The 18,657-nt window shown below is 44.2% G+C and overlaps 1 long non-coding RNA gene across 1 annotated transcript in view; it reads left to right on the top strand.

Moving 5' to 3' along the window:
* The window catches only part of LOC134943728 (uncharacterized), a 34,007-nt gene extending 22,912 nt beyond the window's left edge, over positions 1-11,095 (top strand). The window contains exon 4 of the long non-coding RNA XR_010181709.1: positions 10,175-11,095. This is a non-coding gene — a long non-coding RNA (uncharacterized LOC134943728). The remainder of the gene's footprint in view (positions 1-10,174) is intronic.
* The last annotated feature ends 7,562 nt before the right edge of the window (positions 11,096-18,657 follow it).

The raw sequence follows: 18,657 nt of genomic DNA, 5'->3' as shown, positions 1-18,657 counted from the left end.
ACTACCGCACTGTACTGTGTCTGCTGCTAATATATAGACTGGTTGATAAAGAGATAGTATATCTCGTAACTAGTATGTATGTATAAAGAAAGAAAAAAAACCACGGTTAGGTGGTATATACAATTATGGACGGGCTGCCGAGTGCCGACACAGAGGTAGCCACAGCCGTGAACTACCGCACTGTACTGTGTCTGCTGCTAATATATAGACTGGTTGATAAAGAGATAGTATACTCGTAACTAGTATGTATGTATAAAGAAAGAAAAAAAAAACCACGGTTAGGTGGTATATACAATTATGGACGGGCTGCCGAGTGCCGACACAGAGGTAGCCACAGCCGTGAACTACCGCACTGTACTGTGTCTGCTGCTAATATAGACTGGTTGATAAAGAGATAGTATACTCGTAACTAGTATGTATGTATAAAGAAAGAAAAAAAAACCACGGTTAGGTGGTATATACAATTATGGACGAGGCTGCCGAGTGCCGACACAGAGGTAGCCACAGCCGTGAAACTACCGCACTGTACTGTGTCTGCTGCTAATATATAGACTGGTTGATAAAGAGATAGTATACTCGTAACTAGTATGTATGTATAAAGAAAGAAAAAAAAACCACGGTTAGGTGGTATATACAATTATGGACGGGCTGCCGAGGTGCCGACACAGAGGTAGCCACAGCCGTGAACTACCGCACTGTACTGTGTCTGCTGCTAATATATAGACTGGTTGATAAAGAGATAGTATACTCGTAACTAGTATGTATGTATAAAGAAAGAAAAAAAAAACCACGGTTAGGTGGTATATACAATTATGGACGGGCTGCCGAAGTGCCGACACAGAGGTAGCCACAGCCGTGAACTACCGCACTGTACTGTGTCTGCTGCTAATATAGACTGGTTGATAAAGAGATAGTATACTACTAATATTATATATACTGGTGGTCAGGTCACTGGTCCACTAGTCACACTGGCAGTGGGCACTCCTGCAGCAAAAGTGTGCACTGTTTAATTTTAATATAATATTATGTACTCCTGGCTCCTGCATATAACCTATAACTGGCACTGCAGTGCTCCCCAGTCTCCCCCACAATTTATAAGCTGTGTGAGCTGAGCACAGTCAGATATATATATACATTGATGCAGCACACTGGGGCTGAGCAGTGCACACAGATATGGTATGTGACTGAGTCACTGTGTGTATCGTTTTTTTTCAGGCAGAGAACGGATATATTAAATAAAACAAACAACTGCACTGTCTGGTGGTCACTGTGGTCGTCAGTCACTAAACTACTGCACTCTCTTCTACAGTATCACAGCCTCAGGGTCAATCTCTCTCTCTCTCTCTCTCAACCCTAATCTAAATGGAGAGGACGCCAGCCACGTTCCCTCTCCCTATCAATCTCAATGCACGTGTGAAAATGGCGGCGACGCGCGGCTCCTTATATAGGAATCCGAGTCTCGCGATAGAATCCGAGCCTCGCGAGAATCCGACAGCGTCATGATGACGTTCGGGCGCCGCTCGGGTTTAACCGAGCAAGGCGGGAAGATCCGAGTCGCTCGGACCCGTGAAAAAAAAACATGAAGTTTCGGGCGGGTTCGGATTCAGAGAAACCGAACCCGCTCATCTCTATTGTATATACCACCTAACCGTGGTTTTTTTTTCTTTCTTTATAGTCATACTAGTTACGAGTATACTATCTCTTTATCAACCAGTCTATATTAGCAGCAGACACAGTACAGTGCGGTAGTTCACGGCTGTGGCTACCTCTGTGTCGGCACTCGGCAGCCCGTCCATAATTGTATATACCACCTAACCGTGGTTTTTTTTTCTTTCTTTATACATACATACTAGTTACGAGTATACTATCTCTTTATCAACCAGTCTATATTAGCAGCAGACACAGTACAGTGCTGTAGTTCACGGCTGTGGCTACCCTCTGTGTCGGCACTCGGCAGCCCGTCCATAATTGTATATACCACCTAACCGTGGTTTTCTTTTCTTTCTTTATACATACATACTAGTTACGAGTATACTATCTCTTTATCAACCAGTCTATATATTAGCAGCAGACACAGTACAGTGCGGTAGTTCACGGCTGTGGCTACCTCTGTGTCGGCACTCGGCACCCCGTCCATAATTGTATATACCACCTAACCGTGGTTTTTTTTTCTTTCTTTATACATACATACTAGTTACGAGTATACTATCTCTTTATCAACCAGTCTATATATTAGCAGCAGACACAGTACAGTGCGGTAGTTCACGGCTGTGGCTACCTCTGTGTTGGCACTCGGCAGCCCGTCCATAATTGTATATACCACCTAACCGTGGTTTTTTTTTCTTTCTTTATACATACATACTAGTTACGAGTATACTATCTCTTTATCAACCAGTCTATATTAGCAGCAGACACAGTACAGTGCGGTAGTTCACAGCTGTGGCTACCTCTGTGTCGGCACTCGGCAGCCCGTCCATAATTGTATATACCACCTAACCGTGGTTTTTTTTTCTTTCTTTATACATACATACTAGTTACGAGTATACTATCTCTTTATCAACCAGTCTATATATTAGCAGCAGACACAGTACAGTGCGGTAGTTCACGGCTGTGGATACCTCTGTGTCGGCACTCGGCAGCCCGTCCATAATTGTATATACCACCTAACCGTGGTTTTTTTTTCTTTCTTTATACATACATACTAGTTACGAGTATACTATCTCTTTATCAACCAGTCTATATATTAGCAGCAGACACAGTACAGTGCGGTAGTTCACGGCTGTGGCTACCTCTGTGTCGGCACTCGGCAGCCCGTCCATAATTGTATATACCACCTAACCGTGGTTTTTTTTTCTTTCTTTATACATACATACTAGTTACGAGTATACTATCTCTTTATCAACCAGTCTATATTAGCAGCAGACACAGTACAGTGCGGTAGTTCACGGCTGTGGCTACCTCTGTGTCGGCACTCGGCAGCCCGTCCATAATTGTATATACCACCTAACCGTGGTTTTTTTTTCTTTCTTTATACATACATACTAGTTACGAGTATACTATCTCTTTATCAACCAGTCTATATATTAGCAGCAGACACAGTACAGTGCGGTAGTTCACGGCTGTGGCTACCTCTGTGTCGGCACTCGGCAGCCCGTCCATAATTGTATATACCACCTAACCGTGGGTTTTTTTTCTTTCTTTATAGTCATACTAGTTACGAGTATACTATCTCTTTATCAACCAGTCTATATTAGCAGCAGACACAGTACAGTGCGGTAGTTCACGGCTGTGGCTACCTCTGTGTCGGCACTCGGCAGCCCGTCCATAATTGTATATACCACCTAACCGTGGTTTTTTTTTCTTTCTTTATACATACATACTAGTTACGAGTATACTATCTCTTTATCAACCAGTCTATATTAGCAGCAGACACAGTACAGTGCGGTAGTTCACGGCTGTGGCTACCTCTGTGTCGGCACTCGGCAGCCCGTCCATAATTGTATATACCACCTAACCGTGGTTTTTTTTTCTTTCTTTATACATACATACTAGTTACGAGTATACTATCTCTTTATCAACCAGTCTATATATTAGCAGCAGACACAGTACAGTGCGGTAGTTCACGGCTGTGGCTACCTCTGTGTCGGCACTCGGCAGCCCATCCATAATTGTATATACCACCTAACCGTGGTTTTTTTTTCTTCTTTATACATACATACTACTACGACATCTCTTTATCAACCAGTCTATATTAGCAGCAGACACAGTACAGTACGGTAGTTCACGGCTGTGGCTACCTCTGTGTCTGCACTCGGCAGGCAGTCCGTCCATAATTGTATACCACCTAACCGTGGTTTTTTTTTCTTTCTTCTTTATACATACATAGTTACATAGACATCTCTTTATCAACCAGTCTATATTAGCAGCAGACACAGTACAGTACGGTAGTTCACGGCTGTGGCTACCTCTGTGTCTGCACTCGGCAGGCAGTCCGTCCATAATTGTATACCACCTAACCGTGGTTTTTTTTTCTTTCTTCTTTATACATACATAGTTACATAGACATCTCTTTATCAACCAGTCTATATTAGCAGCAGACACAGTACAGTACGGTAGTTCACGGCTGTGGCTACCTCTGTGTCTGCACTCGGCAGGCAGTCCATAATTGTATACTAGTATCCATCTCCATTGTTTACCTGAGGTGCCTTTTAGTTGTGCCTATTAAAATATGGAGAACAAAAATGTTGAGGTTCCAAAATTAGGGAAAGATCAAGATCCACTTCCACCTCGTGCTGAAGCTGCTGCCACTAGTCATGGCCGAGACGATGAAATGCCAGCAACGTCGTCTGCCAAGGCCGATGCCCAATGTCATAGTACAGAGCATGTCAAATCCAAAACACCAAATATCAGAAAAAAAAGGACTCCAAAACCTAAAATAAAATTGTCGGAGGAGAAGCGTAAACTTGCCAATATGCCATTTACGACACGGAGTGGCAAGGAACGGCTGAGGCCCTGGCCTATGTTCATGGCTAGTGGTTCAGCTTCACATGAGGATGGAAGCACTCAGCCTCTCGCTAGAAAAATGAAAAGACTCAAGCTGGCAAAAGCAGCACAGCAAAGAACTGTGCATTCTTAGAAATCCCAAATCCACAAGGAGAGTCCAATTGTGTCGGTTGCGATGCCTGACCTTCCCAACACTGGACGTGAAGAGCATGCGCCTTCCACCATTTGCACGCCCCCTGCAAGTGCTGGAAGGAGCACCCGCAGTCCAGTTCCTGATAGTCAGATTGAAGATGTCAGTGTTGAAGTACACCAGGATGAGGAGGATATGGGTGTTGCTGGCGCTGGGGAGGAAATTGACCAGGAGGATTCTGATGGTGAGGTGGTTTGTTTAAGTCAGGCACCCGGGGAGACACCTGTTGTCCGTGGGAGGAATATGGCCGTTGACATGCCAGGTGAAAATACCAAAAAAATCAGCTCTTCGGTGTGGAGGTATTTCACCAGAAATGCGGACAACAGGTGTCAAGCCGTGTGTTCCCTTTGTCAAGCTGTAATAAGTAGGGGTAAGGACGTTAACCACCTCGGAACATCCTCTCTTATACGTCACCTGCAGCGCATTCATAATAAGTCAGTGACAAGTTCAAAAACTTTGGGTGACAGCGGAAGCAGTCCACTGACCAGTAAATCCCTTCCTCTTGTAACCAAGCTCACGCAAACCACCCCACCAACTCCCTCAGTGTCAATTTCCTCCTTCCCCAGGAATGCCAATAGTCCTGCAGGCCATGTCACTGGCAATTCTGACGATTCCTCTCCTGCCTGGGATTCCTCCGATGCATCCTTGCGTGTAACGCCTACTGCTGCTGGCGCTGCTGTTGTTGCTGCTGGGAGTCGATGGTCATCCCAGAGGGGAAGTCGTAAGCCCACTTGTACTACTTCCAGTAAGCAATTGACTGTTCAACAGTCCTTTGCGAGGAAGATGAAATATCACAGCAGTCATCCTGCTGCAAAGCGGATAACTGAGGCCTTGACAACTATGTTGGTGTTAGACGTGCGTCTGGTATCCGCCGTTAGTTCACAGGGAACTAGACAATTTATTGAGGCAGTGTGCCCCCGTTACCAAATACCATCTAGGTTCCACTTCTCTAGGCAGGCGATACCGAGAATGTACACAGACGTCAGAAAAAGACTCACCAGTGTCCTAAAAAATGCAGTTGTACCCAATGTCCACTTAACCACGGACATGTGGACAAGTGGAGCAGGGCAGGGTCAGGACTATATGACTGTGACAGCCCACTGGGTAGATGTATGGACTCCCGCCGCAAGAACAGCAGCGGCGGCACCAGTAGCAGCATCTCGCAAACGCCAACTCTTTCCTAGGCAGGCTACGCTTTGTATCACCGGTTTCCAGAATACGCACACAGCTGAAAACCTCTTACGGCAACTGAGGAAGATCATCGCGGAATGGCTTACCCCAATTGGACTCTCCTGTGGATTTGTGGCATCGGACAACGCCAGCAATATTGTGTGTGCATTAAATATGGGCAAATTCCAGCACGTCCCATGTTTTGCACATACCTTGAATTTGGTGGTGCAGAATTTTTAAAAAAACGACAGGGGCGTGCAAGAGATGCTGTCGGTGGCCAGAAGAATTGCGGGACACTTTCGGCGTACAGGCACCACGTACAGAAGACTGGAGCACCACCAAAAACTACTGAACCTGCCCTGCCATCATCTGAAGCAAGAAGTGGTAACGAGGTGGAATTCAACCCTCTATATGCTTCAGAGGTTGGAGGAGCAGCAAAAGGCCATTCAAGCCTATACAATTGAGCACGATATAGTAGGTGGAATGCACCTGTCTCAGGCGCAGTGGAGAATGATTTCAACGTTGTGCAAGGTTCTGATGCCCTTTGAACTTGCCACACGTGAAGTCAGTTCAGACACTGCCAGCCTGAGTCAGGTCATTCCCCTCATCAGGCTTTTGCAGAAGAAGCTGGAGACATTGAAGGAGGAGCTAACACGGAGCGATTCCGCTAGGCATGTGGGACTTGTGGATGGAGCCCTTAATTCGCTTAACAAGGATTCACGGGTGGTCAATCTGTTGAAATCAGAGCACTACATTTTGGCCACCGTGCTCGATCCTAGATTTAAAGCCTACCTTGGATCTCTCTTTCCGGCAGACACAAGTCTGCTGGGGTTGAAAGACCTGCTGGTGACAAAATTGTCAAGTCAAGCGGAACGCGACCTGTCAACATCTCCTCCTTCACATTCTCCCGCAACTGGGGGTGCGAGGAAAAGGCTCAGAATTCCGAGCCCACCCGCTGGCGGTGATGCAGGGCAGTCTGGAGCGACTGCTGATGCTGACATCTGGTCCGGACTGAAGGACCTGACAACGATTACGGACATGTCGTCTACTGTCACTGCATATGATTCTCTCAACATTGATAGAATGGTGGAGGATTATATGAGTGACCGCATCCAAGTAGGCACGTCACACAGTCCGTACTTATACTGGCAGGAAAAAGAGGCAATTTGGAGGCCCTTGCACAAACTGGCTTTATTCTACCTAAGTTGCCCTCCCACAAGTGTGTACTCCGAAAGAGTGTTTAGTGCCGCCGCTCACCTTGTCAGCAATCGGCGTACGAGGTTACATCAAGAAAATGTGGAGAAGATGATGTTCATTAAAATGAATTATAATCAATTCCTCCGCGGAGACATTGACCAGCAGCAATTGCCTCCACAAAGTACACAGGGAGCTGAGATGGTGGATTCCAGTGGGGACGAATTGATAATCTGTGAGGAGGGGGATGTACACGGTGATATATCGGAGGGTGATGATGAGGTGGACATCTTGCCTCTGTAGAGCCAGTTTGTGCAAGGAGAGATTAATTGCTTCTTTTTTGGGGGGGGTCCAAACCAACCCGTCATATCAGTCACAGTCGTGTGGCAGACCCTGTCACTGAAATGATGGGTTGGTTAAAGTGTGCATGTCCTGTTTTGTTTATACAACATAAGGGTGGGTGGGAGGGCCCAAGGACAATTCCATCTTGCACCTCTTTTTTCTTTTCTTTTTCTTTGCATCATGTGCTGATTGGGGAGGGTTTTTTGGAAGGGACATCCTGCGTGACACTGCAGTGCCACTCCTAAATGGGCCCGGTGTTTGTGTCGGCCACTAGGGTCGCTAATCTTACTCACACAGTCAGCTACCTCATTGCGCCTCTTTTTTTCTTTGCGTCATGTGCTGTTTGGGGAGGGTTTTTTGGAAGGGACATCCTGCGTGACACTGCAGTGCCACTCCTAGATGGGCCCGGTGTTTGTGTCGGCCACTAGGGTCGCTAATCTTACTCACACAGCTACCTCATTGCGCCTCTTTTTTTCTTTGCGTCATGTGCTGTTTGGGGAGGGTTTTTTGGAAGGGACATCCTGCGTGACACTGCAGTGCCACTCCTAGATGGGCCCGGTGTTTGTGTCGGCCACTAGGGTCGCTAATCTTACTCACACAGCTACCTCATTGCGCCTCTTTTTTTCTTTGCGTCATGTGCTGTTTGGGGAGGGTTTTTTGGAAGGGCCATCCTGCGTGACACTGCAGTGCCACTCCTAGATGGGCCCGGTGTTTGTGTCGGCCACTAGGGTCGCTAATCTTACTCACACAGCTACCTCATTGCGCCTCTTTTTTTCTTTGCGTCATGTGCTGTTTGGGGAGGGTTTTTTGGAAGGGACATCCTGCGTGACACTGCAGTGCCACTCCTAGATGGGCCCGGTGTTTGTGTCGGCCACTAGGGTCGCTTATCTTACTCACACAGCGACCTCGGTGCAAATTTTAGGACTAAAAATAATATTGTGAGGTGTGAGGTATTCAGAATAGACTGAAAATGAGTGTAAATTATGGTTTTTGAGGTTAATAATACTTTGGGATCAAAATGACCCCCAAATTCTATGATTTAAGCTGTTTTTTAGTGTTTTTTGAAAAAAACACCCGAATCCAAAACACACCCGAATCCGACAAAAAAAATTCGGTGAGGTTTTGCCAAAACGCGTTCGAACCCAAAACACGGCCGCGGAACCGAACCCAAAACCAAAACACAAAACCCGAAAAATTTCAGGCGCTCATCTCTATTTACTACATATATGCACTAAACCTACTTGGGAGTGAGCGATAAGTCGTTTTTTGTCTTGGTGTTGCATGTTACTTGGCTACAATGTTACTTGGCTACATTCAAAATCTCCTCTCCGGAAAAAGCCTGGAAAGGAGATACTGATTGCAAGTGCAGGAGGCGGGCCGGGCTGCACATCACTAAGCCCTGCCCCAAAATGGCACGATATACAGGGAGGGAGAGGCGAGACTAAATGACTCAAATTTGCACCATGTAACCTCACTCCCTCCCTAGGTACCACAATTCCCTGTATGATCTCTTCATCCTGCCCACTTCACTAGGAAGCAGGTAGGATGTGGAAGATCTGGCAACTCTTCCTTGGTTGCGGGGGACTGCCCGAAAAAAACAATGGTCTCCTGGCACTTGCGGTAGAATAGACAAGTATGGTTTAAACTCTCCAGAAATCATGTAAACTCAACTGCGAGTTTTGGCTACAACTGACCTTCAATTTTTATGGTTACTTTATGAATTTGTCAGTGACTTTCTAATCCGACATTAAGTTATTGAAAATATGTCAATTTTGGATTTTTCTTCAAATTATTATTATTGTACAAAGTGCAAATGTTTCAGCGTCACCACCCCAATAAAAGAAGGGACCTGTGCTTATATTTGCTGGTAGCATTAGTAGGTTACAAATGTACGAAACAAGAGAGAGATTTGTATTTTTATTCAGGGTTGGACTGGCCCACAGGGGTACCAGGGAAACCACCGGTATGCCCTACTGCCTGAGGGCCCACTCCTTTCTCTAAGGATCAGGTTCAAGCTATTCTCCATCTTTGGGACTACCATTGAACCAAGCTTATTAATGAGATACTTACTCCTATTGAAATCATCATAGTTGACATCTTTTTAGACATCCCTTCCAGGAGATGCAGAGAATTAATAATGCGACTGGTCCACTGCATGATCAGTGGATGGAGCAGGGTGATACAAATTGCATCATATCTCTGGATCCACCCACTGATTACTTGTCCCTGCCCATCTTCAGGAAAATAGCCAGGTTCTCTCTGGAGTTTCGGAGATCACCAACTATTTCCTGAACATTCTGGGGCACTGAGCAAAAATGACCTACAATCATGCAAATATTAGTTGACCCCACAAAATGGATATTTTATTTCACAGTATAGGTAACAAGTGCAACTTATAATCAAGTTGTTTTGTGAAACAGACAGTATAAGAATATTTTGCCAGTGTTTGCTCTTTGTAATTCTTAGAACAGCATGATGTTTATCCATAATGGTTGTAAATCATATTTTTCTACAATTTATGCTCTGATAGTGTCATGGCAGCTGTCACTCAGTAAAATCGGTAACTGTAGAACTGATGGAAGAAAGTACATACTGTAAATATGACCTAATAGTGCTGGCAGGGGCTACAACTAGCATATTAGGACAGATTGCCCATGCTTGTTAAACAATGGATTACAAGATCAGCAGAATATTTAAACCAGAATATTTAAAGGTTTACATGATACAGTTCTTTCACAATACGTAATGCATGTTTTTATGTTTATGTGGAGCAAGGTCACAGGAGCTGGAATACCTGAAGACAGCATGCAGGAACATCCACAGACAGGAGAGACATCTAAGACTGAGATAGACAACCAAAGCACTGACGATTAGGCGGTCTGGTTTCAGGATATTTATTTATACCAGCTGGGAAGCAGGTATTGGCTGAGCAATCAAGAACAGGAGGAACATGCTGACTAATCGCTATGAAAGCGCTGCCGGGATTGCTGAGGGGAGACTGTGGAGATGCCGTGCAGGGCGCTTCCTGCAGACAGCGCAGGTGGAATCCAGGCTTGGAGCGCAGGGACAGTCTCAGGAGGCATGGCCACAACAGGTTGGAGGTGTATTTGTGCTTCTTTGTCAGCCTCTGACCCCCATCAGGCATTCACTTATATATATTGTACCCTCCCCACTATACTTGATTATCCTGCATCCATTTTATCTGTAATACAAAAGTGATATTTAATTTGAATCACAGTATACTGCAGACCTATTTTCTAATGGTAATCCTGCAGTACTCCATTGTGTAAGAGATAGTCAACTGAAAAGCTGATACTGAGTCACATGCAAGTTCGGAACCCATTCCCTACACTTTGTGATATGGTAGCCAATGGGCTACAATTACTAACTCCTTCTACTCATGGCAAAGATTGTAACATGCAGACATATTGCAGCCCCAAAGAAACCTAAGGGGACTGCTCTGCCTTGGGATTGCAGCAGATATTGGAGATATATGGTGAGATTACTGATAATACATATGGGAATCCTAGAGTGATGTGTTAAAAAACAGCTAACCTTCAACTCTTACCTATGAACCCAATACTTTTCTATTAGAATAAAGGAATTCCCATCTTTATCTCACTGCTAGTCCTTATCTACATACCAAGATTAACAGGAATGGTGCCAGATTATAATCTTTACTGACAATTCTATTAAAAATTACTGAAAGACTGCATATTTTATTAATACGTCTGATAAATAAAAGTAATTGGTCAGTTTGTTTATCTGTCCGGTTATGCATTCGACCATGTTCTGTCCGGTGTATTCCATGCACCATCCATGCACTGAATGGGATGAAACCAATGTGAGGTGGTCCAGTTGGAACCTGGCCAGGTATTAGGGGGGTTGAGGTCCTGGTCGCACTTCACAGAATGCACTGGGCAGAACCTCATGGAATGCACCGGGCAGAACATTTGATCCCAGAAGACATACTAGGGAGTTGGGGTTGGCCAGGCCCCATGGCGGAATGCGTCGGCAGCACTTTAACTCAAGGAGCTGTTGTGGGCCTTCCACTGGATGGATTTGGAAGAAAACTTCACAGAGTGGTAAAATTGGATCTCAGAAGACATACTCGGGGGTTGGGGTCGGTCGGACCTCATGGAGGAATGTGCTGGACAGAACTTTGACCCAGGGAGCCTGTTCTGAGCCTTCCACTAAATGGATTTGGAAGAAAACTTAATTGTTCGTTACTTGTGGGGGGGGGGGGGGGGGGGTGCAGGGTTCCTAAGACAGTGTAGCCCAACATAACCCATTCCAGGAGGGATAAAATGCTATCTGCCTGGACATCCCTCTTAATATATGATTGGCATAACCTGTGTGTAACTATGTAATCGATAAGAAAGGTATTTCATTTTCAACACAAATTATTGTATTCACAAATTAAGAGGAAAGTCCAGGTAGAGAGCATTTTGTCCCATCTGGAATGGGTCATGTTGGGAGGTATGGATTGTGTATATTAAATGTATACCAATGGTGTATATTAGATTTAAACTAATAGTTTAATAATGCCTGAGTACAGAATATCCTGTGCCCCCCCTTCTTAATCTGGCTATGTACGAATGGCAGAATTTTGACACAGGGAGCCTGTTCTGGGCCTTCCACTGGAAGGATTTGGATGAAAACTTTCATAAACTGTAATAACCGACAGAAATAACCATAATTCAATGACCTGAAATAACTGACTGGAATAACAATGAATTAAAGAACTAAAATAACTGACAGAAAATGGAGGTGGGAAGACCAAAAATGTGTACCCAAAAGTCTTGGAATAGCAAAGTTGACACTAGAAGGGAAACTTTAAACCCACCACACAGTGGAAAAGTGATTATAATACTGAACAGAAACAAAAACTGGGGATTAGGGCTACCCCCTCCCAATAAAAAAAACACTGGGCAGCCACCTCATGGGTGTGTTAGAAGAGCTACTAAGCTACTAATTATTTTATAATATGTTGACAGTTACATCCAACTCATTGTTAACCTAATATCTGGAAAATTTAAACCCGGGCAACGCTGGGCATGTCAGCTATTTTTTTTTTTATAACATTTTAAACTGTATAAAGATTGGAAATAGTATAATTCACAGGAAAAAAGTGATCCAGAAATTGGGGGAAGGGGGGCTCATAACCCTATCTGGGCCTGAAACCAGAACTCTTAGTTCTGTTGAGAGCCAAACCGTCTGGTGTGGGGAATGCGGTGTGACATTTAGTACTGTTATGTTGTAAAAAAAAAAAAATTATTGACCTCTTTTTTGTTATTGACATGAAAAAATGTGTCTAATCTTTTTACTGGCTTTCATTAAATTTACTGATGATTTCTCAATCATGAAATTGGGGTGGGTGCAGTTGCCTTCCTGCCCCTTTATCTTTCCTGCTCTCTGTCTGACTTGCCATAATAAAGTCCCATAAACAAATAACCTGAAGAATTTAAAGTTCTGCTTTCCCACAATCCCACAGCAAGTTGCAATTTTGCCGAGTTTCTGAATTTTGTAGATGTCAGATAGGGACAAGGTAAAATAGCATATCAGGTAAGATACTGTATGTGTTGTTAGTCTTATACTTGCAGCAGCAAGTATTCATGATAGTGTACTGTGTGTAACAACGGCACATCTCATGTACATCATCATTTTTGTTATCCAAAAACGTAGATAGTATAGGACCCAACTTTGACATGCACCCTGTCCGACTGCTGGGTCTGATTGACAGTTCAGTGTTTCTGTTAGTAGACAATAACACATAGCTGGAAATATAGACAAATATAGACGTCTTGCCTTCTTCAACCCCTGATTTTGCAGGAATTGAGCAAGTACTTTGTTCTTCAAACAACTTATCTCTTTGGCTGAAGATTAGAGGAAAAGTTTGGTATGTATCATAGTACTGGCATTTTTATGACATGTTTCTATCAAGCCAAAACATAGATAAGAGATTTATTGTGCACACAATAAAACTGAACTCTCCTGTCATTCTTTTTCCTGTTCAACACATCACCAACCAAACTGAAAAAATATGTGTTGAAATCATGTAAGTTAAATGTATTAATAATTTCTACCTATTTTTTTCTCATGCCAGAGATACATCTTATGACAGTGTATCGTAGCTTTCAGATGAGCATTGCCTAAGCTCCGCCTTCTGCGTCTGCCCAATACTACAGATAAGGAAATCTCCGTCTGTAGGGTTCACATTATACTTGTCAGGTGATTGATCCTATGTACATCGATACGCACATTTCTTTTACATTTATTAATGGTTTGAACAAAAAACAGTTAAAAAATATTTTTTTGTAGAATGGCAACAATCTTTTTTCAAAAACATTTTTGTAAACCACCCCTTTCGCTCAAACAATTGATTTGTCAGCTTTAAAATACTAATACAGGTTGAGTATCCCATATCCAAATATTCCGAAATACGGAATATTCCGAAATACGGACTTTTTTGAGTGAGAGTGAGATAGTGAAATCTTTGTTTTCTGATGTCTCAATGTACACACACTTTGTTTAATACACAAAGTTATTAAAAGTATTGTATTAAATGACCTTCAGGCTGTGTGTATAAGGTGTACATGAAACATAAATGTATTGTGTGAATGTACACACACTTTGTTTAATGCACAAAGTTATTAACAATATTGGCTAAAATTACCTTCAGGCTGTGTGTATAAGGTGTATATGTAACATAAATGCATTCTGTGCTTAGACTTGGGTCCCATCACCATGATATCTCATTATGGTATGCAATTATTCCAAAATACGGAAAAATCTGATATCCAAAATACCTCTGGTCCCAAGCATTTTGGATAAGGGATACTCAACCTGTATTTGTAATTATTCAAAATGTACCAACATGTCCCACCATCCCTACCCAGTTTGATGCAGAGACAAGTTGTTTTTTGAGATTTGGGGCTTGATACAGAATCATATCCAATATACAAATGAGTGAAAAATTTGCGCTTCAATCAATAGTGCAGCTCTAATCACTAGGGTGGTTACAGACACCCCAAAAGAATTGTGAACAGAGGTGATCAGACTATCTGCCAGCTCTTCTGTGGGAGTGCGAGAGTATCCAGCCCAGCATTGATCCGGTACCTTATATTACCCGGGAGGGCATCGAATTGTTTTATGCTGTTTTAGGGTGGGCACGACTGACACCCCACACAATCTGGTACGGATGCTGTACTATTAGTGGTGGATATTAATGTTATATAACGGAATTATATGTTTTAAAATTTTGTGCATTAAAAACGTACTTCACTATATATATATACTTTCCTTTCATTTTGGGCTGAGTGTGGACTGTATATACACAAATTGAGTCACACCACCAGGAAGGAAGATTAGAAGTACAAAGATTGGACGAATTAATATATTCCGATTGTGAAGAGACTTTTTTCTGGAATATTGGAGACTGACTATATTCTCTGACACGGTATTTGGAATATTTACCCCAGTGGTGCGCTGAATCACTACCACCAGACTGTTCAGAATCATATCCAAGATGGGCATTGGATACCTGAAAATTGATGCAAATTTCCACCTGTATTCAGAGTCTGCTACATTTATACGGATACATGGCACCTATACATTACATTTTAAGAGTAGTCATCATTACTATCAGCGCACATTTACACGAGCCCTAGCCTAGGCACAAGCAATACATCCCTGAATTCACTAGATCTTGTGTATGCTTTCTAGGGCAAGATTAGGGTTTGTTGGGGTCCTAGAGCAACTAACTTGTGGGGGACCCTACTAACAACAGTGTCAATATAATATGCTGGCAATGTTATTACAAAGTATAATGTGTAGTCCCAGCACCGCAAATGTGTAAAACACACTGTAGTGCCCCCATCTCACATTATGCCACAGTGCCCCCACACTGGTGATGTGGCTATGTGTGGGGGCCGCACTGTGTATGGGAACTCCTGGGTGACCATCCCAGTCTCCATGTTGTTAATATAGCTTTGATTCTTGCTGCAATACCACCTGCATGCTCATAACATGTCCATAACAAAGTAAAGGGACCATTTATCAACAAGTGCTAAAACTCGTTATGAGTAATAAATCGTATTGTGTATGATAAATGGTGCTCCATCTAATTAGCTTCCAGCTGTCACTTTTCAAACACATGACAGTTATTAGCGAAACACATGACAGTTAGGAGCTGAACACATGACAGTTAGGAGCTAAACACATGACTGGAGCTGAACACATGACAGTTAGAAGCTGAACACATGACAGTTAGGAGCTGAACACATGACAGTTAGGAGCTGAACACATGACAGTTAGGAGCTGAACACATGACAGTTATTAGCGAAACACATGACAGTTAGGAGCTGAACACATGACAGTTAGGAGCTAAACACATGACAGGAGCTGAACACATGACAGTTAGGAGCTGAACACATGACAGTTAGGAGCTGAACACATGACAGTTATTAACTAAACACATGACAGTTAGGAGCTGAACACATGACAGTTAGGAGCTGAACACATGACAGTTAGGAGCAGATTAGTTGGAGCACCATTTATCATACGTAATGAGTTTTATCATTCGCAATGAGTTTTAACACTGGTTGATAAATGAGCCCATACTCTAAGTGTAGGGCCACACATAGTGGCCAAGCGGGTCCCGGGAGGGTTTTTTTTGTGTGCACACAGATCCTGTTCTGAGGGATCCCGCAGAACAGGATCCGGCCAGTGACACACGGGATTTCAATTGAAATGTATGTGTTCTCATTGAAATCCCGCCGTCCTGTCATCCGGTCCAACCGCAGCATGCTGCGGTTGGATCCGGCGGCGGCGGGACTGCCGCACAAGTGTGGGCGCCTGCATAGGCGCCCATGTGCAGTCTCCTTGCGGCCAGGTGGGTCCCGCTGAATGGGACCCGCTTGGCCACTATGTGTGGCCCTACCCTAAGAGCAAATGAACTGGTGCCACCCAGTTGTACCCATTTAGCCGCAAGCACAGATCACGCTGACGTCCGTGCTACTCTGAATAGCATGTAGATCCACTGACATAGGGATATTTCACATTTGACTCTGAATTAGGCCCGTAGAGTTAACATTAAGAACAAATAAACTAAATGTGCACTTGCTTGATATTTCAAACAAAAATATATAAAAAAAATTATTAAAATTACAATCAGAAACTAAAAATAGGTGGTTTAACGTTTTTCATTCAGGTCAGAGATGTTTGTTACTGTTAGTAAGAACAAGGCCTGTACCAGAGCCGCTGGGAAAGTAGGGTTGGGTATGTGTTACCAGCCTGACCGCCGGTCACATAACCTTATCCCGGACAGTGGTTGCAGGTTGCTTCAGACCATCTAGAAAGGTGGGACTTACTAGTTTTTTTCCCCATTGAAAGATAAGAAATCTATTTCCAGGAACTGGAGATACTCCATCTGCAGTCAAGCAAGCTGCCCTCCTTATGGAAAGTGATGCATATTAAGAACACTCCACTATCCACCCCTCCCCTGTGTCTTAAACACCCCCTACCACCCTGGAAGTCATGTACCGGGGCCCCATCATTCAGCCTAATGCCCCTTCTACAGTTTATAGTGTTCTCCCTCCCGCACCATCTCCCACCATCTGTGCAGTAAAGGAGTAATTAACAGAAATGATTGCTTGAGGTCCTACATGGGGTGGTATTCATGTGACCGCCGGTCAGCTGACCGACAGTCACATGACCTCCTCCGTGAGCCCGACGGCTCACTATCCCGATGGTTGGCATGCCGACCAACAGGGACTATTTCCACTCGTGGGTGTCCACGACACCCATAGAGTGGGAATAGAACCCGTGGCGACCGCAGGTCGCCACCGAGCCCGCAGCATGGCGAGCGCAGCGAGCCCGCAAGGGGCTTGCTGCACTCGCCCCTCCCCGCCGGGAGCCCGACGTCGGTATGCTGCCGGGATCCCTGCGTCGGTATGGTGACCGGCGGTCAGGAGACCGCCGGTCACCAGTACTACACCCCCTACATGCTGAGTGCAAGATAGAACCCCACTAGGGGCATCAGAGCTGCCGCTAATAGCACCCCCCACCCTACTGCTGGAGGATGGGTAGGGGCCCCAGTGCATTGCTTTGCCAAGGGGCCTACACTGCTGTTAAGGCAGCCCTGGTTCAGTCAGTGTATGCCTGAAAATAAGATACACAATGCAAAAAATAAAAAGCAAGTTGCTGCTATAAAAGCCACAAATCATGTTTGCATGTGACAATGAATAGGCCCAATACGTACAGTTCACAGACACTCAGAATGCCCAGAACGTTTTGGTCAGACCACCTCACTGCAGAGACTGTTCAGAGAGAAAACATGATGCTTTGTTACTCTACAGCATGCATGTCCAAACTGCGGCCCTCCAGCTGTTGTAAAACTACACATCCCAGCATGCCCTGACACAGCTTTAGCATTCTCTGACAGCAAAACTGTGTCAGGACATGCTGGGATATGTAGTTTCACAACAGCTGGAGTGCCGCAGCTTGGACATGCCTGCTCTACAGTTACTTTCTACCCTCTGAATTGGTGAGTTGTGCAGCAACCTGATATAAGGATATGAGCAATGAGTGGTTGTCTGGTGAACATGTGTTATCATAGACTATAGTTGCCTACTGCCTTTTCTAAATAATTAATAACATAAAGAGGTGATTAGTACTGGAAATGTGTTTGCACACCTGCAGCTCAGGATCTAAAAATAATTTATACAGTAGGTATATCAGACATTTGGAGCGTGTATATATTTCAAGTGAATATAGATGATGTCTATTAGGTCAGTGAGTGGTAGGGACACACATCAAACATTGCAAACAACATCACAACTGTGCGGACTATGGGGGTCATTCTGAGTTGTTCGCTCGCAAGCTGCTTTTAGCAGCTTTGCACACGCTAAGCCGCCGCCTACTGGGAGTGAATCTTAGCTTATCAAAATTGCGAATGAAAGATTAGCAGAATTGCGAATAGACACTTCTTAGCAGTTTCTGAGTAGCTCAAGACTTACTCGGCATCTGCGATCAGTTCAGTGCTTGTCGTTCCTGGTTTGACGTCATAAACACACCCAGCGTTCGCCCAGACACTCCTCCGTTTCTCCAGCCACTCCCGCGTTTTTCCCATAACGGTAGCGTTTTTTCACACACTCCCGTAAAACGGCCAGTTTCCGCCCAGAAACACCCACTTCCTGTCAATCACACTCCGATCACCAGAACGAAGAAAAAACCTCGTAATGCCGTGAGTAAAATAC

Source organism: Pseudophryne corroboree, chromosome 7 (genome assembly GCF_028390025.1).
Source record: "Pseudophryne corroboree isolate aPseCor3 chromosome 7, aPseCor3.hap2, whole genome shotgun sequence".
Lineage (NCBI taxonomy): Eukaryota > Metazoa > Chordata > Amphibia > Anura > Myobatrachidae > Pseudophryne > Pseudophryne corroboree.
Note: the sequence above shows the minus strand (reverse complement) of the source record. Positions and strands in the feature narration are given on the sequence as shown.